This window comes from Crotalus tigris, unplaced genomic scaffold, assembly GCF_016545835.1.
Source record: "Crotalus tigris isolate CLP2741 ecotype Arizona unplaced genomic scaffold, ASM1654583v1 scf7180000017541.2806704, whole genome shotgun sequence".
Classification (NCBI taxonomy): domain Eukaryota; kingdom Metazoa; phylum Chordata; class Lepidosauria; order Squamata; family Viperidae; genus Crotalus; species Crotalus tigris.
This window is the reverse complement of record NW_024096462.1, coordinates 2,051,274-2,071,782: the sequence shown is the minus strand read 5'-3', so window position 1 is coordinate 2,071,782 and position 20,509 is coordinate 2,051,274. Positions and strand designations below refer to the sequence as shown.

General features: G+C 41.5%; 1 protein-coding gene across 25 annotated transcripts in view; it reads left to right on the top strand.

Moving 5' to 3' along the window:
• Positions 1-20,509, top strand: part of MICAL3 (microtubule associated monooxygenase, calponin and LIM domain containing 3) — a 217,999-nt gene that overhangs the window by 17,085 nt on the left and 180,405 nt on the right. For 8 of the 25 annotated variants that reach the window (XM_039365421.1, XM_039365086.1, XM_039365340.1 and 5 more), the window contains exon 1: positions 913-1,657. The exons of 1 other annotated variant lie outside the window; for it this stretch is intronic. The gene's annotated coding sequence lies outside the window, so the exon portion shown is untranslated. Of the gene's footprint in view, positions 1-903; positions 1,658-1,792; positions 1,815-20,509 lie in introns of those variants that run through there. 16 more of the 25 variants (XM_039365889.1, XM_039365722.1, XM_039365507.1 and 13 more) reach the window with 12 other exon arrangements.

Sequence of the window (20,509 nt, the reverse complement as noted above, 5' to 3'; positions counted from 1 at the left end):
CACCCCGTCTGGGTTGCTTAACAACGGAAAACTACAATTCCCAGGTTTCTTTCGAGAATCAACGATCTCCGTTTTGTTTTTCCGGCAGTTAAGGCTTCCATAGAAACGGCTTTTTAAGGCTTTAACGCTGGTATGTCCTGCGCTTCCTTGAGTTACCTCCGTTCCCCCCCCCCCGCTGTGTGCATGGAGAGGGCAACGACAAAAATTGATCTATTAATGGCGAGTCGGTTCGGTCTCTTTTAAGCTTCGGTTTCCTTTGTCGCAGCTCAAGCAACTCTGTTGCGAAATCCTAACGATCACAATTCCAAATGTACTGTTCAGCGATTGTGCGTCAGGCGTTTAAGGGTATATAGAGCATAATTCTCTGAGGTTTATGCTGGAATAGGGCTGCAAACCTACAGCTCTATTTACCTGATCCTCAGAAGCTTTCTTCTGGATTTAAAAGGCATAGGATCGCAGCGTGCATTTTAAGGCGCTGCAACAAGCGTCTTAGTGCTTTATATTTTCGAATGCAAATATTCGGGAGGTTTTGATATGCCCTCCCTCGCCCTCCCCCGTTGCTAAACTTTGCGCAGGATTTCTAACGCGCTGCTCCTATTGAACAGCTAGGTGTCCAACCTTGGCCGCTCTAAATCTTGTGGACTTCAACTCCCAGAATTCCCTGGGAGAATGGGGAATTCTGGGAGTTGAAGTCCACAGGGCTTAATGTTGCTAAGGTCGGCAACCCCTGTTGTACAGCGTTAGGAAAGCCTTCGTAAACTCGAGCTGGCGGGAAAATACGGCGCAAAATCCTCAACGGCTCTCCTGAGCAAAGTCGCTGCCAGAACAATTTTCCCGAGCCTAGAGGCGCCTCCTGGAATTTTCCTTTTTTTTAAAAAAAAAAAATGTTTCTTTTCGGGATGCTGCTGTTTTGCCAACAAGGGAAGTCACCGCTGGTCTCTCCTCACGTAGCCTGTGACGTGGCCAGCAGGGCGTACGTTGCTTTCTTCCGTGTCTCCGCGCGCGGTCCTTTTCTCTCCGGTTCTTGGGACGTTTCCAGACACCTGAACTACCCGTCCCCACCGCGGTCGCAGCTCCTTTAAGGGTATAGCGCCTTGGCCCTGCTGCAGTCCTTTGAGCCATGCTTTGCGCGCCTCCATTGGCCGCTCCGCTTCGCATCCCTCCACCCCTAATCGAGCCTTAACCAACCGCTGCCCTTGCGCTTGTATCAAAATTCGGAGCGTACCAACGCGGCCCCCGAGAAAGGGGGAACACTTGGAAGCAACCAATAAGCGGGCGCTGATCCCCGCGCCTTGGCTGAGCGTGTTCCCGCTCCACCCGCAGAAGAGCATCGCCTGGCCCTTTAAGGAGCAAAGAGCAGGCTTCTCCCTCCCGCGTGTCCAGCGGAGGATAACCGCGGCCAAGGTGTGTGCGATTGCTTGGCGGCGCGGGGCGGCTGCTCTGGAGATTGCACTGCCTCCCTTCCATCGCCCGCCGGGCGAGGACAGCCTGGAGCGCTCCTAACGCCAAAGCGGAGCAAGGAACGCCGAATCCCCGGGGCGCCCGCGCGCGCTCTGCGGTGGGAAAGCAGCCGCCGGAGCGACCCGCCATCCTGCAAGCGGACTTGCCCGGGATTCAACTTTCCCCGCGCCAGGCGCCGGTCATGAGCGGAGGGCAAGTACGGGAGGCTGCGGTCTACCGGCCGGAGGGAGGGAAAGAAGGACGGGCGGGAGGGGCGGGACTGTGTCCCCGCTGGCTGGCTTCCATCCCCGGCGATTAGAAGCCAGCTTTGGCTGGCGGTGAGCTGGCATCGGCCACTCTGCCGTTACATTCGTGTAAGCTGTCTTTGCATTGCGTGGGAAAGGTGATCGGGCGGCCGAGGCTGTCCTCCGCAGGGCAGTTTCGATGCCGCTGGCTCGGGCCCCGAAGGGTTACCTTGCAAGCGAAGAAATGGGGATTATGGAGAGGTTGATTTTCTGGGAACGGGAAGCCCTCCTCGCTCCCCTCGTTCCTTCCCATACAGGAGAGCAGCGCCCTCCCTCGGTACTCCCTGAAGCCGAGCCTTCCCCTTCGGACCTGGGGGGCTGCCGGAGAGAAAGCGCCGGGGGGGGGGGAAGGCTGCAGCGCCTGGTTCATTCCCGACCCCCTAAGGAGGGAGTGGGATTTGCACAGGCGGTATTAATTATTCCATACGGCATTGCCCTTTGTAGATTATGCCGATCTGGGTAATCCAGGTTTCATTAAACTCGGCGGCTTCCAAATGGGTTTACCTCACAATGAATATGATGTACAGGTAGCCTGCCGGGGGAGACAGGACGAATTGTAACCGTGCGTATTTCGTGCCAACGAGGGCGAAGAAAGCTGTAGCCCTCGACGGATCGTTTTGAAGCTCCCCACCCCCCCACCCCTCCGTGCCCCTTGCTGCGTTCACGCTGGCGGAAGGAGAGCCTTGAGATGCAATGGGCAGTGTTGAATTTCTAAGTTGTTGATCTTGACAGTCTAAAATCCACCCAGTGTGTAGGCTGGCCAAGAGAAAGCAATTTTGCCCTTACTGTATATGTCTTGGAGATAAGTGGTGATTTGGAGAGCAACAGGGTCATTCTGTCTCAAAAACACTGGACTCTTGTCTGGGGAAAAAAAGTCGATTTTGCAATCTAGTATCATTCCTTGTTAGGCGAATATATTAGTCCCTTAGGATAAGAGTGGAAGGAGTTCCAAGTTTGCAAATTCTGCATCCTTTCCTCCAGGACTCTGAGCCCAACAGTAATAGCTGATTGCAAAATGTATGCATGTGAAGAGCCCAGATAGTTAGAAATTGTCCTTGCACACATTGTGGTTGTTGATTGGAGCTGCCAAAAACCTGTGACAGTCTGCTGTATGGCAGGCATCAACCAGTAAATCCAGAACCACCACCTGTGTCCCGTTGCTCCCCATATGCCATTTCAGCCCATTTTGCTGGGTGAAAAGGTGATCTGGTGCCAAGGGTTGTAAGGCAGAGCAATTATCTCCAAGTTGAGCTTAGGCTGGATTTGTGAGCATGCTAAATCCCGTGTGGGGTTAGTTGTGGCTAAAGGAAAGCCAAAAGAAACAAATGGAAAACAGCCTACATTTTTTTTTAGTGGTGAAGTCTTAAGGGAAGATAAATCAGTTTTACTTGTGAGTGGTCTTCCAGGGACAGAGTCAAGTTTAGAACTTAAATGGATTTTGGAATTGCTCTAGAAAGCTCAGCAACCTTTTCCCAAATGATTTCACATGCAATTGTTTGAGCAGGATTTATTGATGGGTTATCTTGCTTCAGTATAAAATGAGAGATGAATAATGAACTGGTAAACTGTTTCACCTCTCTTATCTAAAGCAGGTCTTTTGGATTAGACACAACTCATTGCTTTTTCTACTTCCTGGGATTATTTTATGTATTATGGTCCACTGTTTACTCCAGGCACTCCTTAGATCAGTGATGGCAAACCTTTTAGAGACCGAGTGCCCAAACTGCAACCCAAAACCCACTTATGTATCGTCGGGTGCCGGGTGGGCGTGGCCCATTGGGTGGGCATGGCTACAGTGGTAACAGCAGACTGGGTGGGACTAAAAAGTTCAATCAATCAATTCCAACTTTGCGAGATTTTTTTTTTACCCGCGAGACGTTGAAATTGATTGATTAATTGAACCTTTTTTTTGCACATGGCAGCAGAGGCCTAAAGCAAAGAGGTTTTATAATATCCATCTGAAGGCCTAGGACTGGGGCGACAGTGCGCGTGCCCACAGGGAGGGCTCTGCGTGCCACCTGTGGCACGCGTGCCATAGGTTCGCCACCACAGCCTTAGATTATACTTAAAGCATCTTTCGCCAGGAGAAGTGTAAATCTTTCCATTCACATCGACCTGCAAATAAAAAAAAAACCCTGGTTTCTGCTATGCCTGTGTGTTACTTTGATATGCCTGGAGGAGATGTCCTTTGGGAGGCAAAACTCTTCATCAGGTTTCATTGAGTCAGGTGTTAGTTGTACATTAACTGTGAAGTGAAGGAGGGGATCAGTTGCTGCCATTTTTCTTTAGCAAAAAACTACCTCTGAGTCATTCAGAAGAATGATGCCCAGTACTGATGTCAGTCTCTAAAATGCCTGTTGGATTTTCAAGTATCATCATGTTCAGAACTGATAATATATAGTGAGGAATTTCTGAGTGACGTTCAGAATGGGAGGGAAATATTTTTCAGTAGTACATATCTACATTTTTCAGCTAGGATTTAGAGCAATATTACGTGTATGGATTGTTGGACCTGATTTTCAATAGATGTATCAGCGCCCAGTTGATTAAATAAGTATTCTTCAGTTCAGTAAGTATATCTCTTAGGAGTACAGGTAATGGATGCTAGACAGGAGAAAAGGCCATCATCCATTTTCCCAGGTATATACAATCTCATCCTGACTCAGCTATGGCTGCAGAATTGTACAGGAAGTCCTTGCTTACTGACTGCTTTGTTTCATGACTGTTTGAGGTTAAAAAACCTTTGCAACTTATCCTTGTAGCAATAGCACTTAGACTGCTTTACAGCACTCTGAGTGGTTTACAAATGTCAGCATATTGCCTCTAACAATCTGGGCCCTCATTTTATCGACCTCAGAAAGATGGAAGGCTGAGTCAACCTTAATAATAATAATAAATAACGTTGGAAGGGATCTTGGAGGTCATCAAGTCCAACCCTCTGCTCAGGCAGGTAACCCTATACCATTTTGGACAACTGGCTGTCTAGTTTCTTCTTAAAAACTTCCAGTGTTGGAGCATTCACCGCTTCTGGAGGCAGGTTGTTCCACTGGTTAATTGTTCTAACTGTCAGGAAGTTTCTCCTTAGTTCTAGGTTGCTTCTCTCCCTGATTAGTTTCCATCCGTTGCTTCTTGTCCTGCTTTGGAAACTAGCTTGACTCCCTCTTCTCTGTGGCAGCCCCTGAGATATTGGAACACTGCTATCATGTCTTCCCTCGTCCTTCTCTTCATTAAACTAGACATACCCAATTCCATCAACCTTTCCTTATATGTTTTAACTTCCAGCCCCTAATCATCTTTGTTGCTGTTCTCTGGACTCTTGAGTCGGTCAGGACCAAACTCCCAGCAGTGGGCAGAGTTAGCCTGCAATACTGCATTCTGACCACTGTGCCACCAGGGCTCTTTACAACCATCACAGCGTACCGTGGTCATGTGATTGCCATTCAGATGCTTTGCAGCCAGTATGCATTTACGACCACTGCAGCATCCCACAGTCATGTGATTGCCATTCTTGTTCTTCACAACAAGCAGAGTCAGTGGAGAGCCAGCAGTAAAATTGCAACTTGCATTGATTTAATGCAGGCATATGAAATTTGCGACGTCACGTGACTTATTGTGACTTCTTCCCCATTGCTGGCAATGGGGTGGGTGCGGTTTTGGCTTGATACATCTGGTCCGCGGGCCGGCAGTTTGACATGCCTGATCTAATGTTTCACTTAACAGTGAAGTGGGAAGAGACGTTGTAAGCCTATTGCGGATGCATGATTTTTCACTTGGTGGCCCTAGAACTTAGCGAGAGAGTTGTGACCATCTTGTGCCAACTGTGGTTGCTAAGCATGAATTACCTGTGAACTCAGACACCCAATTTGAAGGGATTTTTCATTTGCCTTCCTTTCAGGGCAAGGAAATCTCCAAATCATGATGCTCCTGTGGAGCAGAATTGTGCTTTGGTCTCCCCCTCACTTTAAATCCCATTTTGCAAAAAGTGTTACCCCAGGGAGAGGAGAAATATGCTTGAACAGACTCAGATTGTGTTCAGATATCCAGCTTTGAAATCACAGACCTTATGCAATCATTATTTCCAGTAGAAGCTATCTTTCAGGGTCATTGCAGGGATACATTGAATAGGGGAAGAACTGTGGATGTGCCCTCAGGGTGAGATGTTTGCAATTAAATGCATTTTTCATATTTTGACTCATACATACAGTACATAATTGGGATTTGTAAAATGTTTTGAATTTGAAACGCCTCATTTTTGAATGTGCGACAATTCAAGCAGTTCTATTTCACTACACTACTTACGTTGATTCTTAGTGTTTTATGCCCCCTCCCTTATTATATAACACTTACGTGTTGATGGTGAATTCCCCTGGCTTATTTACTGCTGGCAGGTCAACTTTAATATATCAGTTAGCACGGTGTATGTAATAAGTGCTTGAATACGATGGTGTATTCACTGAAAACTTACATGTGCGTGATCTGTCTTAACTTTTTTGGGAGTAATAATGTAGCCCATATATGCTCTTATCTCTGCTTTATTGGAGATATCTTTTTCCTCTCTGAATTGGAGGAAGGCCATCTACACTCTTAGCTGTAGAAGGAAATAATGGAAAAGGAGGTTTATTTGTGAAATTACTTTTGCATACCATCCTTCATTCAATGCACATAAGGCATCTTTCTCTTCTTCCAGCAACCTTGTAAGACTCTTAAAATTTAATTTATGTCTCCACTGGCATTCAGTTTTGCAGAGGAGAAAGATATGGACCCCAAATCTCCACATACCGTTTCAGCTGTGAGGATTTTGATCATAGAGTTGATCTCCTAGATCTGTCTCTCTACTCTGCTGGGAGGTCAATGCCACTCTATATCTGGGAATGGTTTTGTAATGTATGGGTCAGGGGTGCATTCCCCCCCCCCAAGCTACTTTTCCAAATACAATTCTTTATCCAGTCCCCCCCCCCCTTTGCTATAAATCCAGAAGGAGTTTTACTGTCTGTTGAAAGCTAGAGGTAAGATACAGCTCTACATTGCCAAATGCTATCTGTTGTAAAACAACAGCTGTTGGGGCCAGCAGACTAGTGTCTGTCTAATTTTCACACCATTTGAGATTTGCCTAGCTAGCTCCATGCTTGGAAGGTTGATACTAATAGAGCATAGGACAAATAGTATCTCTGTGCTATACCTGTAGGGTTATTTGTGTTTATGTTTCTGCTTGTGGTTCCAAATTTATTTCAAGAAAGTTGGAAACATAGGTTAAACTCACTTTTATGCTGAGAAGAGGGCAGGTTTCTCTCCCCAACATTTTTAAAGCTATTTAAAACCAATGTGAAACTTGGTGAGTTTGAAGCAGTTTTAACAATGCTACAGGTAGTTCTCAATTACGATCACAATTCAGCCCAAAATTTCAGTTGCTAAGTGAGACAGTTGTTAAGTGAGCTTTGCCCCATTTTACAGCTTTTATTGCCACAGTTATTAAGTTAATCATTGCAGTTAAGTTAGTAACACGGTTGTTAAGTGAATCTGACTTCCCCATTGACTTTGCTTGTCAGAAGGTCGCAAAAGGTGATCACGTGACTCTGGAACACTGCAGCTGTCATAAATATGAGCCGGTTGCCAAGCATGTGAATTTTGATCACGTGACCATGGGAGATGCTGCAACGGTCATAAGTGTGAAAACGATCATAAGTCACTTTTTCTAGTGCCGTTGCAACTTCGAGCAGTCACTAAACAAATGGATGTAAGTTGAGGACTACCTGTATTTGTTGATACTTATTTTGAGAGAGGATTTTAGGCTTTCTTTTGGGAAATCTTAAGTGTAGAATTATTGAAAAGTAAAGATATGAATAGTAATGTTATGTAATGCATGCATACTCACCGTATTAACTGTCTTGGCTTAGTTTCTTAGAATCGTGGAGATCCTGTCTTTGTTAATGTTAGTTATTAATTTATAAATAATATTTGAACTACTGCATTCATCGCAAACTTCAGCAACACCAAATGACATGGATATTGATTTGATTGCGCAAATGCTGCTATTATGTATCTACGTTGAGATATCTGATACAACTATGTACCTTGTGGTATTCCTCTGATTGTGTCATTGTACAGGTATCACTGTTTGTGTCTTCTTGAACCTGCAGACTTCTGTGATATGTGGTAAATTTAAGCAAGATGTACCTCTTGTATAACATAGCTCTTATTCTGCATAATGACTAAGTCTTAGTTGATGTAATTAATAGCATTGTTTCCAAAACTGCTATCTGTTCAACAGTTCTGGAAGCTAATTAAAAATTATCTAAAAGTGAGAGTTTTATACACAACCATCTAGCAGATTCACACTGAATGGAATACATGTTTTGATGAGGTGGAAAAGAAAAGTCTAAAAGTGAGGTGAAAGGTGAGGAAAAAGCAGGTATCCATGTTGCCACACACACAAAAATTGGTCCTATTTTTTTCTTCCCATTTATTTTTTAAAATCTTTATCATTTCCCTCTCCTTGCTTCTCTTTTCCTTCAGCCAAAGTTACTCTGTGATTTCCTGCTGAAAACTTTGAGCCACCCTCATGTATTAAACTACCATATTTATGCTGAGGATCATATTTATCTCCTGGGGAACCTGGTGGCTTCACAATGTTATGTTTGAAGGAATAGTGAAAAGCTGCTGAAATCTTAAAAATCCACAGCTGTAGTGTTCCTTGCAGAATTACTGTTGAAGAAGCCCATTATTTAATATATAGAGATCTATCAATTATGTCTTAGGTAATAAGCTCCAATTAACTACTGTCTGAAATCATATTTATTGACAAGTCCTGGACATGTTAAGGCTTCTGAATCATTCCCTAATTTAGCAAAGCAAGTGAGAATCTGACATAGGTTTAATATTAAGTACCAGCTATTACAATTCTAAATTTTAAAAAATAACTGAAAAAGTTGTTGAATCTATAGTTAGAACTATTTCCAACTTCTACAAATAAATGGAGAATATTGGATATTCAGTTTTGGTTCATTAGTTACATTGGCCTTAAACCTGAAAATCCAGCATTGTCTTGCTATTGCTTCCTCAATTTCTTAACCTATTTTTACACTCCCGTGAGGAGTTGCAAAATATTAACACATATTCTTAAGAAATCTTTCCCTGAAGCATTCTGAAAGTAAGGTCACTGATGTTCATCTTACATAACAAAGTCATTTCTTTTCAAGAGCTAAATTTGGAACAAAATAGAGTTCACGCTTGTCTTAAAGAGGTCATAATCAGTGGTGTGTTCAGCAGTAAACTTACACATTCTGCACAGCTTGAATATGGAAGAAGATTCTTGGCCGAAGAACTAATTACATACAAGTATTGTACTTTAGTCCTACAAATTCAAGAGCTGTATTTGTATTTCTGCCATGGTTTTATAGAGAAGTAATCATTGACATAGATTTATTAGAGACATAGGATAGTATGGAATTACATGAAAGATAGTTGTGAGGTGTATAAAAATCCCTGTCACTTGAACACTGTGCAGCCAACTTAAGACCAGTAAATACCTACTAAACATTTGATTCCAAAGCCCTCTGTTCAACAGATTCAGTTTTTGAAACTTACTGTTGAAATTAAATAATCCATTATATCAGGCATATCAAACTCGCAATGTCACATGACGTCACACGACATCTCAGGACTTCTTCCCCATTGCCAGCAATGGGGTGGGCGCAGTTTCAGCATGATGCATCCGGCCCATGGGCCGGCAGTTTGACATGCCTGCGTTATATAGTAAAATCTCAATAGACCTTGATGCAATGGATTTTGGCTGCAGTGGGCTAATTTTTCACTTAAACTACTTCTAGAAAGAGGAGACAAATCTGTTGAATCTGAAGTTATTTTTTTCAGCCAGCTTTAGCTATATAGGCCAGTGATGGTGAACCTTTTAGAGACCGAGTGCCCAAACTGCAACCCAAAACCCACTTATCGCCGGGTGCCATGTGGGCATGGCTGTGGTCATGGCAGACTGGTTGGGTGTGGCCAAGGTGGGCATGGTCACTCGATGTTGCTCGTGGGGAGGATGCTTGTGGGGCGGGCAAGGTTGGGCGAGATCCAGGGGGTCTCTGGCAGGTGGGGCGGTGGGCAGGAGGCTTGTCCTGCAGGGTGAGGTGAGGCAAGGGGAGATAGGGTGGGGGTGCCATGTCACACGGCAAGGTGAGGCAGGGGCCAGGGCGGCTGCTGCCTGACACCATCGGCCCCTGCACACAGACGCCAGCAAGCGCATGAGGGCCCCTTGACCAGCGGGCTCTGGGGCTCTGCAGTCCGATGCCAGCATTTCAGAGAAGCTACCTCTGAGCTGGATGGCTGGCCGACAGCTGAGGAGACGATGCAGTGGGTCGTGCCCGGGAAAAGGAGAGTATGTGAGGCCAGGAGGGATGGGGCAGGGGGGAGGGAACCCAGCCATGCTGGGATGCATCCGACCACGTGGGACCTCGGCGAGTTAGTGGGCGGCTGGTTGAAGAGGGACGGTTGCCATCTCTGGGGCATGGTGCGCGTGCCCACAGAGAGCACTTTGAGTGCCGCCTCTGGCACGTGTGCCATAAGTTCGCCACCACTGACAGAGGCTATTGCCACCCCTTCCACCCTTTCTTTCCACTGCTTCTACTGCCCAAGAGATAATAACTGACATTCCTGCTGCCATTCACCACCCTGGAATTAAATAAAATAATAGAGTTGGAAAGGAACTCAAAGGCCTTCTAGTCCAACCCCCTGCTCAAGCAGGAGACCCTATATCATTTCAGACAAATGGTTGTCCTGTCTCTTTTTGAAAGCCTTCAGTGATGGAGCATCCACAACTTCTGAAGGCAAGTTATTCTATTGGTTAATTGCTCTCGCAGTTAGGAAAGCTCTGAGGGGACCAAGTACTTGAGTAACAGTGACAGATAGCTCAGAGTTCTGCTGACTAATAGAGCAGTGAGCTACAAGGCATTGACTGTCAGTAGAACCAGGCACCAGCAGAACAAGACATAAAAATTGCAAGGATTAACATTGGTGGCAAAATTTGCCCCTGAGGTGGCAATTTAACGGAAGACTAAAAGAGAACAAATACCGCTGTGTCCTCAGTTCAACTTAGCATGGATGAGACTCTAGTCAACACATGCTATTCATCAGTGCTATGGTTTACAGCATATTTATTTTTTTAAATTAAATGTTTAATTTAATGTGACACCCATGAAAGGTCAATTCTTAAGCATCAAAACGTAAGTTGAAAGTATTACATTTTATCACGAACATGAAATAAAACCTTTTTCCAAGAATGGAACCTGCTAACTAAAGCCTAGATCAGGGTTAGGCAACCTTGGCTCTTCTATAACTCGTGGACTTCAACTCCCAGAATTCCTGAATCAGCATAGAATTCTGGGAGTTGAAGTCCATGAGTTATAAAAGAGTCAAGGTTGCCTACCCCTGGCCTAGATCCTATTATTTTCAGGGGCAGGTTAATTCCTATTGCTGGGCCATCCCTGAGAATGAGAAGTAAGTAATCTTGGGACTCTGCGCATCCCCACCCCAGCATTTCTCAGGTGTGTTGGGTATGGCACTGGCTGAATTTCAAAGCAGTCAGGAATTTGAGTCCTGCCCGTCTAAGAATGAACAGGAGGAAGAAAGCTGGTACACCCAGCCACACCTGAGAGAGAGATGGAAAGAACCTGGGAAAAGGTTATATCAGCCAAAAGTTATACATTGGTCCAAAAGTCCATTGGGACAAAACCTTTTTAGGATCTTTCTGAATGCAAATAGAACAACCATATATCAGCCATAAACTGGATTTCACAAGACTGGGGATTGAACTCAAGAAGGCTTGGCATCTTGCCTCTGTCCCATGGATTTCTAAAGGGAGCAGAATCCTACACAGGCTTTTTCTAGATGGCCAACCTGGACAGGTTGGTAAGATGGTCCTTGATCTGACTTGGTGCCATGTTGTACAGGATTTTATAGGTCATGATCAGCTCTTTGATTTGATCTTGAAAGCTCACTGGCATGTAGTGCAGCATATATAAGAACATGGATTTCCCCGTACACTTGACCACCACATTCTGTGCCAGCTCTATTTTCCAAAATCATTTTCAAATCTAGCCCTATGTATTATGTGTGGTAATAAACCACAGGTGATGATCAGGTGCCAGTCACCATTTTGAGAGCATCCTGATCTAAACACAGCTATAACTTGCACATCAATTTAGTTACTTTATATGCTACTGAAGTAGAAATACAGAAATACAAAATATAATAAAGTCTCACCGGAATACATCTGATATGTATTACAATTTTATTTTAAACTAGCATTTTATGTTAACGAGCTTAGAAATAATAAACTTCATAGGGCACTATTGCTATTCAATAGCTTGCTATTGGCGCTGTTGGAGGGTAAATTTTGGAAAATCACCCCCTTATTTAGCCCATTTCTGGAATGGACAGAATAATAATAATACATAAGAGTATATTTTGGTGAATAAAGAGCCTAAAATAACTCTTACCGTTCCTAAGCTTATAATTGTAGCCTACAGAGTTTGTGTTCTGCTAATAGCAAAATAGGTTAAGTACTCTCAGAGGTCTATTACATGTATTTTATTGCGTTTTTGTGTTGTCTGGGTCAATGACCATAATAAAATTACTGGTTTACCACCAAAACATCTGATATGTAGGCATTGTCACCTGATTTCAAGAATAATGCCGACATTTGGTGGCAAAATGGCTGAATTCTTGATGTGATTTCAGCTTGCTTTTCAAGGCTTGGGATAGATTCGGAAGATAAGTTTGCCTGCGGAAGGTTTTATGCTCCCATGCCAGCCATGAAAATCCCTCCCCAGAGTCAAAAGATTTCAGCCACATCTCTTTTGATAATGTCACATCAACCTCCCAATGGCCAGTCGTGTTACTGAAAGTCAGGAAATTGAGTTTGAGTCTTTCGTTGTTTAAACTCTGTCTGCCTCTTGATATTAAGATCCATTAAACCTCAACATGGATTTTTTACTTCTCTTGTAGGAGTAAAATAAAATTGTACAGTATCAAAATTCTATATATTATTATTGCCTTCAAGTCAGTGTTGATTCGTGGTGACTGCCAGTACTGGTTCCTGCACTTTACTTGGCAAGATTTTTGAAAGTAGTTTGTCATTGCCTTCTTCCTAGGGCTGAGAGAGTGTGACTGGCCCAAGCTTACCCAGCAGGCTTTGTGCCTAGGCCAGGTTTAGAACTCTGAATCTCTTGGTTTCTATCCTGGTGCCTTAACCACTACACAAAACTGGCTCTTTGCTTTATTATTTGATTTTCTTAATTCTTGGGTGAGAATTTACAACACCATGCTGATATTAGCCATTTAAAAGACTAATATCTCAAGTCCCAAATATTTGCAGAGCATCATATTGAAGAAGAATGGGAACCAAACCTCAGAGTTTGCTTAACTATGGTTTACGGTTTTGCATATTGAGCAAAGCCAGTCAGTTGGAGTTTTATTAAGTAAGACATGTTTAAGGAAACTGTGGCTTAGCATGATGCGTGAGCTAAGTCTACGCCCTTTGCACAGTCAGTATATCTGCTATTTTTACCATAATGGGATATAACCCACTATTTGTTGTATATGTATTTGTTAGTATTTTTGCTTGATGTTTCTGGATATGTTGCTGCTTATCAGAGACCACAGCTAGGTGAGGCTGAACACCCTTAATATTTTTAATATTTGGATGATTTTGAAGGGAAATTTGCATGGAATCTAAGTGGTTAAAGAGCTGGTTGTTTCAGTTGGGCAAACAACCTCTTAATAAGTACTGTATTGTGTTCTAAACACTGTATTTTAACATTTGGAAATGTTATACCTTGTTGTTGAAAGCAAACTTTTAGGAGTGTTTTTTTGTTTTTAATTTGCTTAAGCTTGTAGCCATTGTGGGGGAAAAAATAGTCTAAAAGGATATTGCATTTCATAATATGTATAGTGTGGAGTTCAGCCAGTAATATTTCTTTTCTATTTTCCCCATGACGGCAGTGCATAACAATAATTTATGATTCAGAAAAAATACAATTGTTGTAGGGTTAACTCATTGAAAGCTGCTTTTTAGGGCTAGTCATGACATTTGCAAATCATACTTTTCTTTTTTCTCTCTTTGTATAAGTTTCCATTTATGAGTAATTCATATATTATGTCTTTTTGCGGTTTGCCCAAGTAGATTTTCTCTTCTGCTTTTTAAGCAGCAGACCTTGTGCCAACTGAGAACATCCTGTTAAGATCATCCATCCGTAAGTCATGAATACAGCAAAAGCTCTCAAACATTGACCGCCCAGGAACTAAGCAACTACTTATAAAAGCAAGTGTTAGCATATCTTAATTATGAATACTTCAGTCATGATGAATTACGTGTTCTGTTTATAATCTAATATTTGCCATAGTCTCTTGCCATTATATGTGCTTATATATTTTTTTTCTCCATACAATTTTTTTGTTTGGATTTGTCTACCTGATGCATTGAGTCAGGCTAAAGCAAATTATTGACATTCTTCATTAAACTTCCTTATTGATTAGAAAAGATAATATTTTCTGCGGTGTTTTTAAAAATTATTTAAAATTCCATTTTTTCTATGATGTTATTTTTAAAAAATTCTTAATCTTAACGTTAATATTTTAATGTTAATTTTGTGTGGGGTTTATATATTGATTATATTGTATACCAACCGGAGCCTTGGTTAAGAACAGGAAATATAAATAAATTTTAAAAAATAAAATTATATAAAGAAAACACAGATATTTTTCTCCCAAAAAAGCTATGGGAAGTTTTTGCATTTTGTTTTTAACTCCAACACAGCCTTCAAACATTGGGTTGTAAGGCCCAGCAAAATGGTTCTTCTTCACATATCAAATGCTCTGCAACTCAGCCTTCTAAATATTAAAACCCTAGATTTCAAAGGGAAGTTAAAAACACATGCAAATGTATGTGCTTCATTTTAGATTGCAAAACTGTTGATCTGTTAAATCAGGGGTCTTCAAACTTGGCCCTTTTATGACTTGTGGCACGCTGGCTGAGGAATTCTGGGAGTTGAAGTCCACAAGTCATAAAAGGGCCAAGTTTGAAGACCCCTGTGTTAAATACAGACGCTCTGTATATCTCCATCATGAGCAAGAGAAAATATATGAATATATAAAAGTTTCTAGAGGAGCAGCTTCCTTGAACTAGGGCCCACATCTGGTAAGTTAGTGTTTAACCAAGTTTTATTAAGTAAACCATATCTGACTGGATTCATACGACTGTATTTTACAAATACAGTAGTCAAAAAACCAAACAAACAATGTTATGGCTTGCATGTTCTAGAAGGTAGGCTTTTGTCTGAGGCAGCTTAAAAAAATATTGTGGCATCTTAAATCTTAACCCAGAAAGATTTTGTTTTTTTAAAATTACATTCTGCATTGTATTGAGCAGATTGTGATTCATTAGTGTTTGTTCTTCTTGTTAAAGTACCGTATTTTCTGGCGTATAAGACGACTTTCTAAAGCATGCAAATCGTCTCCGAAGTCAGGGGTCGTCTTATACACCGAGTCGTCGTATATGCCGGAAAATACGGTATTACAAGATCTTTTTTTTTTTTTCAAAAAGTAAGAATGATTTTTTTAATCAAAAAAATCCCAACAATTAATATAAGTGAGATTTCTTAAAAAGAACAGAAATAAAAAGAATACCTCACAGAGAAAATAATTAGGACAAAATATTAAAGATATATTTTACCCCAAAGGCTTCAGCATCATTCACAAGTTAAGCCTGGTCTCTCCCCTGTCTCCAGTATGATTGTAGCTGCTTTAGCATAGCTGCACAGTTTTGCTTTAAATATTTGAAATGCATTAAAAATGGTGGGCCATGGAAAATAATAGTTAGTCCTCGACTTACAATAGTTCATTTAGTGGCCATTCAGAGTTACAATGTCATTGAAAAAAATGACTTAGGTTAGGACCAATTTTCACACTTACGACCATTACAGCATCCCCATGATTATGTGATCAAAATTCAGACAGTTGGAAACTGACTCATATTTATGACGGTTGCAGTGTCCCGGGCTCACGTGATCCCCCTTTTACCACTTTCTGACAACCAAAGTCAATAGGTAAACCAGATTCACTTAACAACTGTGTTATTAACTGCAGTGATTCACTGAACAGGTATGGCAAGAAAAGTCGTAAAATGTGGCAAAATTCATTTAACAAATGTCCCGCTTAGCAACCTAAATTTTGGGCTCAGTTGTAGCCATAGATTGAGGACTACCTGTAGCCCAAAGTCTCAGAAACAGTTATTGCAAAGGGTAAATCTGCTAACCAGAAAGAGCAAAAGGGATGAAGGAAGACAGGTAGCAGATTTACCTCTACTAACGTCATTTACAGGTTAAGATGTGGAGAACCTATTTCCTCATAAAATTACTCTAATGGAGTCTCCAGAAAACAAAAACAAAACACCCACCCTCATCTTTTTTTCTGGTTTGAATGGATGCCACCTATCCAAATAACCCTCCCACGCTAAACAGAAGCCTGGAATGGTATTGTTAATGGAGTTTACAGACAAAATAATAGCATTTCAAAGCAAACGGCAGTCTCTTGTTGCAAATGTAAGCATATACAGTAGTACAGCAAACTAGCTATTTTGGTTAATCCTGATTAAACCCCTCCAGGAAATACCTTAAGAGAATTCAGTTTAGCAGTTTCGTATCACCCACTTGGGAGGAAGCACAGAATGATCTTGTTGGTTATTCAGCCATGGAAGGTTCCCACAAGCAATGAATGAGTAAATATTTAAATTTATATGGATGTATTGTTTTGCAAACAAGGTCAAAGCAGGCTCTTAAATGGAGCTGATAAATATTTTGATTTCCTAAGTATCATATTAAATCTATATAGATGTATTATTTTGCAAACAAGATCAAAACAGACTCTTAAATAAGGTAGAGCTGAGAAATATTTTGATTTCCTAAGTATCCATGTGTCAAAAACTGCCTTTAATCTCTTAGAGATTTCAACCAGAACATCCTCTTTCTATCACTGAAAGATTTCAGGCAATTTTCCTAACGTGGTATCTAAGCAAGTTGGTCTACAACAGTGGTTCTCAACCTGTGGGTCGGGACCCCATTTGGGGTCGAACGACCATTTCACGGGGGTCGCCAAACAACGCAGTCTGCCATTTTCCCCCCCTTTTCCTTAGCTGTGCTACTCCCTTTTATTCTATTGGCTTTTGAAAGCCAATAAAATAGACTCTCTTGAATAGAGTCTAATTCTATTGGCTTTCAAAAGCCAATAGGAATTGTCCAGGCTGTCTCTGCCCTGCTGAGCCCGCCAAAAGTCCCATTCTGCAAACGGTGCTGCACCAGTTGAGTAGTCCTCGACTTTTGACCGGTTGGGGGTCGCGGCATTAAAACGATTGAGAACCACTGGTCTACAATTCCTTATATTCAGAGGTAGAATGACGGAGGAAGGGCAGACCTACAAATAGATAGGGAATGGGAGGCTTATTCACTTTGCTATTGCTGGATTGAATTTCACCATGTTCAGTTGTAGCTTGGCACATTTGGAGGGAGAATGGGTTATGCAAAGTTTGGATGGTGAAATCAAAGCTTAAAAATATGCACATAATCCCGGAGCAGTAATTTCAAATCCCTTGTGATTTCAGACAGCTATCTCTATCTTGGTAATGTTGAATTTGGTAATGTTGAATTTGGACATGGATCTTTGTCTGCCAATTCTTGGCATCAGAACTGTGACCTTTTTGTGTCTCTTTGCATCATTTTCAAATTGTGGAACCTTTGCCAACTATGCCTTATTTATGGTGTTAAATCAAGTGTTTGGAGGGTTCTAAAAGTAGTGTCAAACAGATACCAGTGCTTCGTAGCAAAATGTATGACTCAGTTGTTGATTATATCAGTTTTTCCTTTTTCCTTTATACTGTGTCATACTCAGTATGAAGCACCCTTTTTATTGTTTAAAGAGAATGCTATCTAGTTAATATACTTTAAAAAGATTTCCCACTTTTTCCATTTTTTTTAAAGAAAGCTGTAACAACAATAACGAAATATGCTATAAGAAACAAAGCAAAGAACATTCCTTTTCCTTTATTGTCTCTTCGCTGACTTACCATCCTTTGGTCATATGATGGCATGTTGTTGCCAAGTCTAATGCAGTTTTGTGGGCTGTTGTCATAGAAGGATCTATGTTTTATATCAGCCTTTTTTTAAAAAAAACAACAGGCTGTTAATCATCATGATTTCATATTAGACAAGTGTTAGCAGATAAGGACGCCTGAAAAAAAAGGATTGCAATTAGAATTCTGCAGATGTGTTTATTTCAATCTGAAAAATTGCACTGAAACCACATTTTTTTAACCGTTGCCTTTATCAAATAAGTATGCAGTTTTAGAAGATAGCTTACTTTGGCTTGGTTTTTACTGATTCTCCAAAGTGTAATAAAACTGTACAGCAACTTTCTGTATTTATACCTTATTGTGAGGTTGGAGAAGCTGCAACGTGTTTTTGTGTGTGTGTGTACTTAGTTCTACTTTATCTCCTTTTCATACTGTCAAGAAGCTTGGTAAACAGGGCAACAAAGTCCAATTAATAGTATCCCTTGTTCTATATAGTATTCTCTTTTTAGAAGCTTTATCATGGGGAATGCCTAGATGGAGACAGTAAAGAGAGTTCCCGATTTTAGGCCAAAAATGCCATTCATTCCAGATTTCCATTTAAGAGAGTGCATTTATTGTTTCAGAAGAGAGAGTGAAATAAATACATATTTGTCAGGTTCCTGTGCTTTCAAGTCAGACTTCACTTCTGGTAACTGCCAAGTCGCTCCCCTTGGTTTTCTTGACAGCATTTTTGGAAATCTTTTGTCTTCTTCTCCTTCTTTTCCTCCTCCTCCTCCCCTTCCTTTTTTCTCCTTCTTTCTTCCTCCTCTTCTTCTTCCTGTCCTTGTCCTCCTCTTCCTCCCCCCCCTCCTTGATATAAAATATAGGGTTTTTTTTTAAATGCAAACTATAACTCATTACAGAAACTAGTAACCCATTTTTTCCCCCTTGGGAATAATTTGCAAATATGGAGCAAATTATTTTATTGCATAATAATCTGTTATTATCACCTGAGATCAGGAGTAAGGATTGGTAGAAAGCTACTACAGAGAAAACAATTTGGTATTTTGATACCAAATTCTGTAACTTTCTCCCCAAATATTGATGGTCTGGGTCTTTGAACCTGGAAAGGCTAGCCTAAAAAAAAAGGTTGCTCCATTTTATTTTATTTATTTATTTTGCCTTTTGAGCTGTCCTAAATCAACCCTGACTGCTCTTTAGAAGGCCAGATTCTGAAGTTGAAGCTCAAGTACTTTGGCCACCTAATTAGAAGGAAGGACTCACCGGAGAAGAGCCTGATGCTGGGAAAGATTGAGGGCAATAGAAGAATGGGACGACAGAGAATGAGGTGGCTGGATGGAGTCACTGAAGCAGTAGGCGTGAGCTTAAATGGACTCCAGAAGATGGTAGAGGACAGGAAGGCCTGGAGGAAAGTTGTCCATGGGGTTGCGATGGGTCGGACACGACTTCGCAACTAACAATAACAAAAATTGCTTGTGTGTTGGATTTTCCCTGAACTTTCAATGATGATCTCTCATATATTAGCTTTTCCTTGGTTTTAGGTTTTGTTCCCATTGTGAACCTTGTTGAAGCTGGAACTACCATGAATAAACAATTTTGTTTCATCACAGTTAATTCTTATAGTCTAATTTTCCTTCTCCCCCTCCATGGCCTTCCTAAATGAACTGTTGTAAGTCCAGGAATACCTGTACTTGATTTACAACAATTCCTTTAGTGACCATTCAAAGTTACTATATCACTGAAAAAAGTGATTTAAGACCATTTTTCACGCTTACGACAATTGCAGCATCTTCACGGCCACATGATCAAAATTTGGGTGCCTGGCAACTGACTCATATTTATGACCGTTTATATTTATGATCATATCCCAGGGTCATGTGATCACCTTTTGCCATCTTCTGGCAAAGTCAATGGGGGAAGCCACATTTACTTAACAACCATGTTACTGACTTAACAATTGCAGTGATTCATTTAACTGTGGCAAGAAAAGTCATACCATGGGGCAAAAATTCAGTTCACAAATGTTTCAGAAATTTTAGGCTCAGTTGTGGTCGTAAGTTGGAGACGACCTATATGTGCTGCAGAGTCAGCAAGATTGCTGACTGATCTTGCCCCCCCCCCATTTCTTACTCTCCTGGTCACTTACCGAACTGAATGTGTAACTTTTCCTATATTAAAAATCTGTCTGGGAAGCTGCTGAGTTGTGCTTTTAAACACTGTAACTTAAAACTAAAAGAACTACTCCAGTATATTTTACACAAAAATGCATCCTTTCAACACCTCGCCAGCTGTTAACATTTACTAAGGAATCTGTTGAGGGTGTTTCAGGCGAATGTTGGAAACCAGAGAAGCTGAGCACGTGACTTCCCATGGAACAGTTGAGCTTTTTAATCAAAGGGATTAGCAAAGCCTCACAATCCCTAAGATTCAAAATGCTGGCAGACTTTGCAGATGTTACTTGAGTGTTTGTTTGAATGAGCGCCTTTCCCAAACTGGTTATCTCCAGATGTGTTGGATACAAGTCCTGGAATTGCCAACTATTTTGCTTATTTCTCATGTCAGTTGAGCAGCGCATCAGCAGTAGATCAACTTATGTGGAGGGCACCAGATTAGAGAAGGTTTGTTATCTGGATGCCACAAAGAA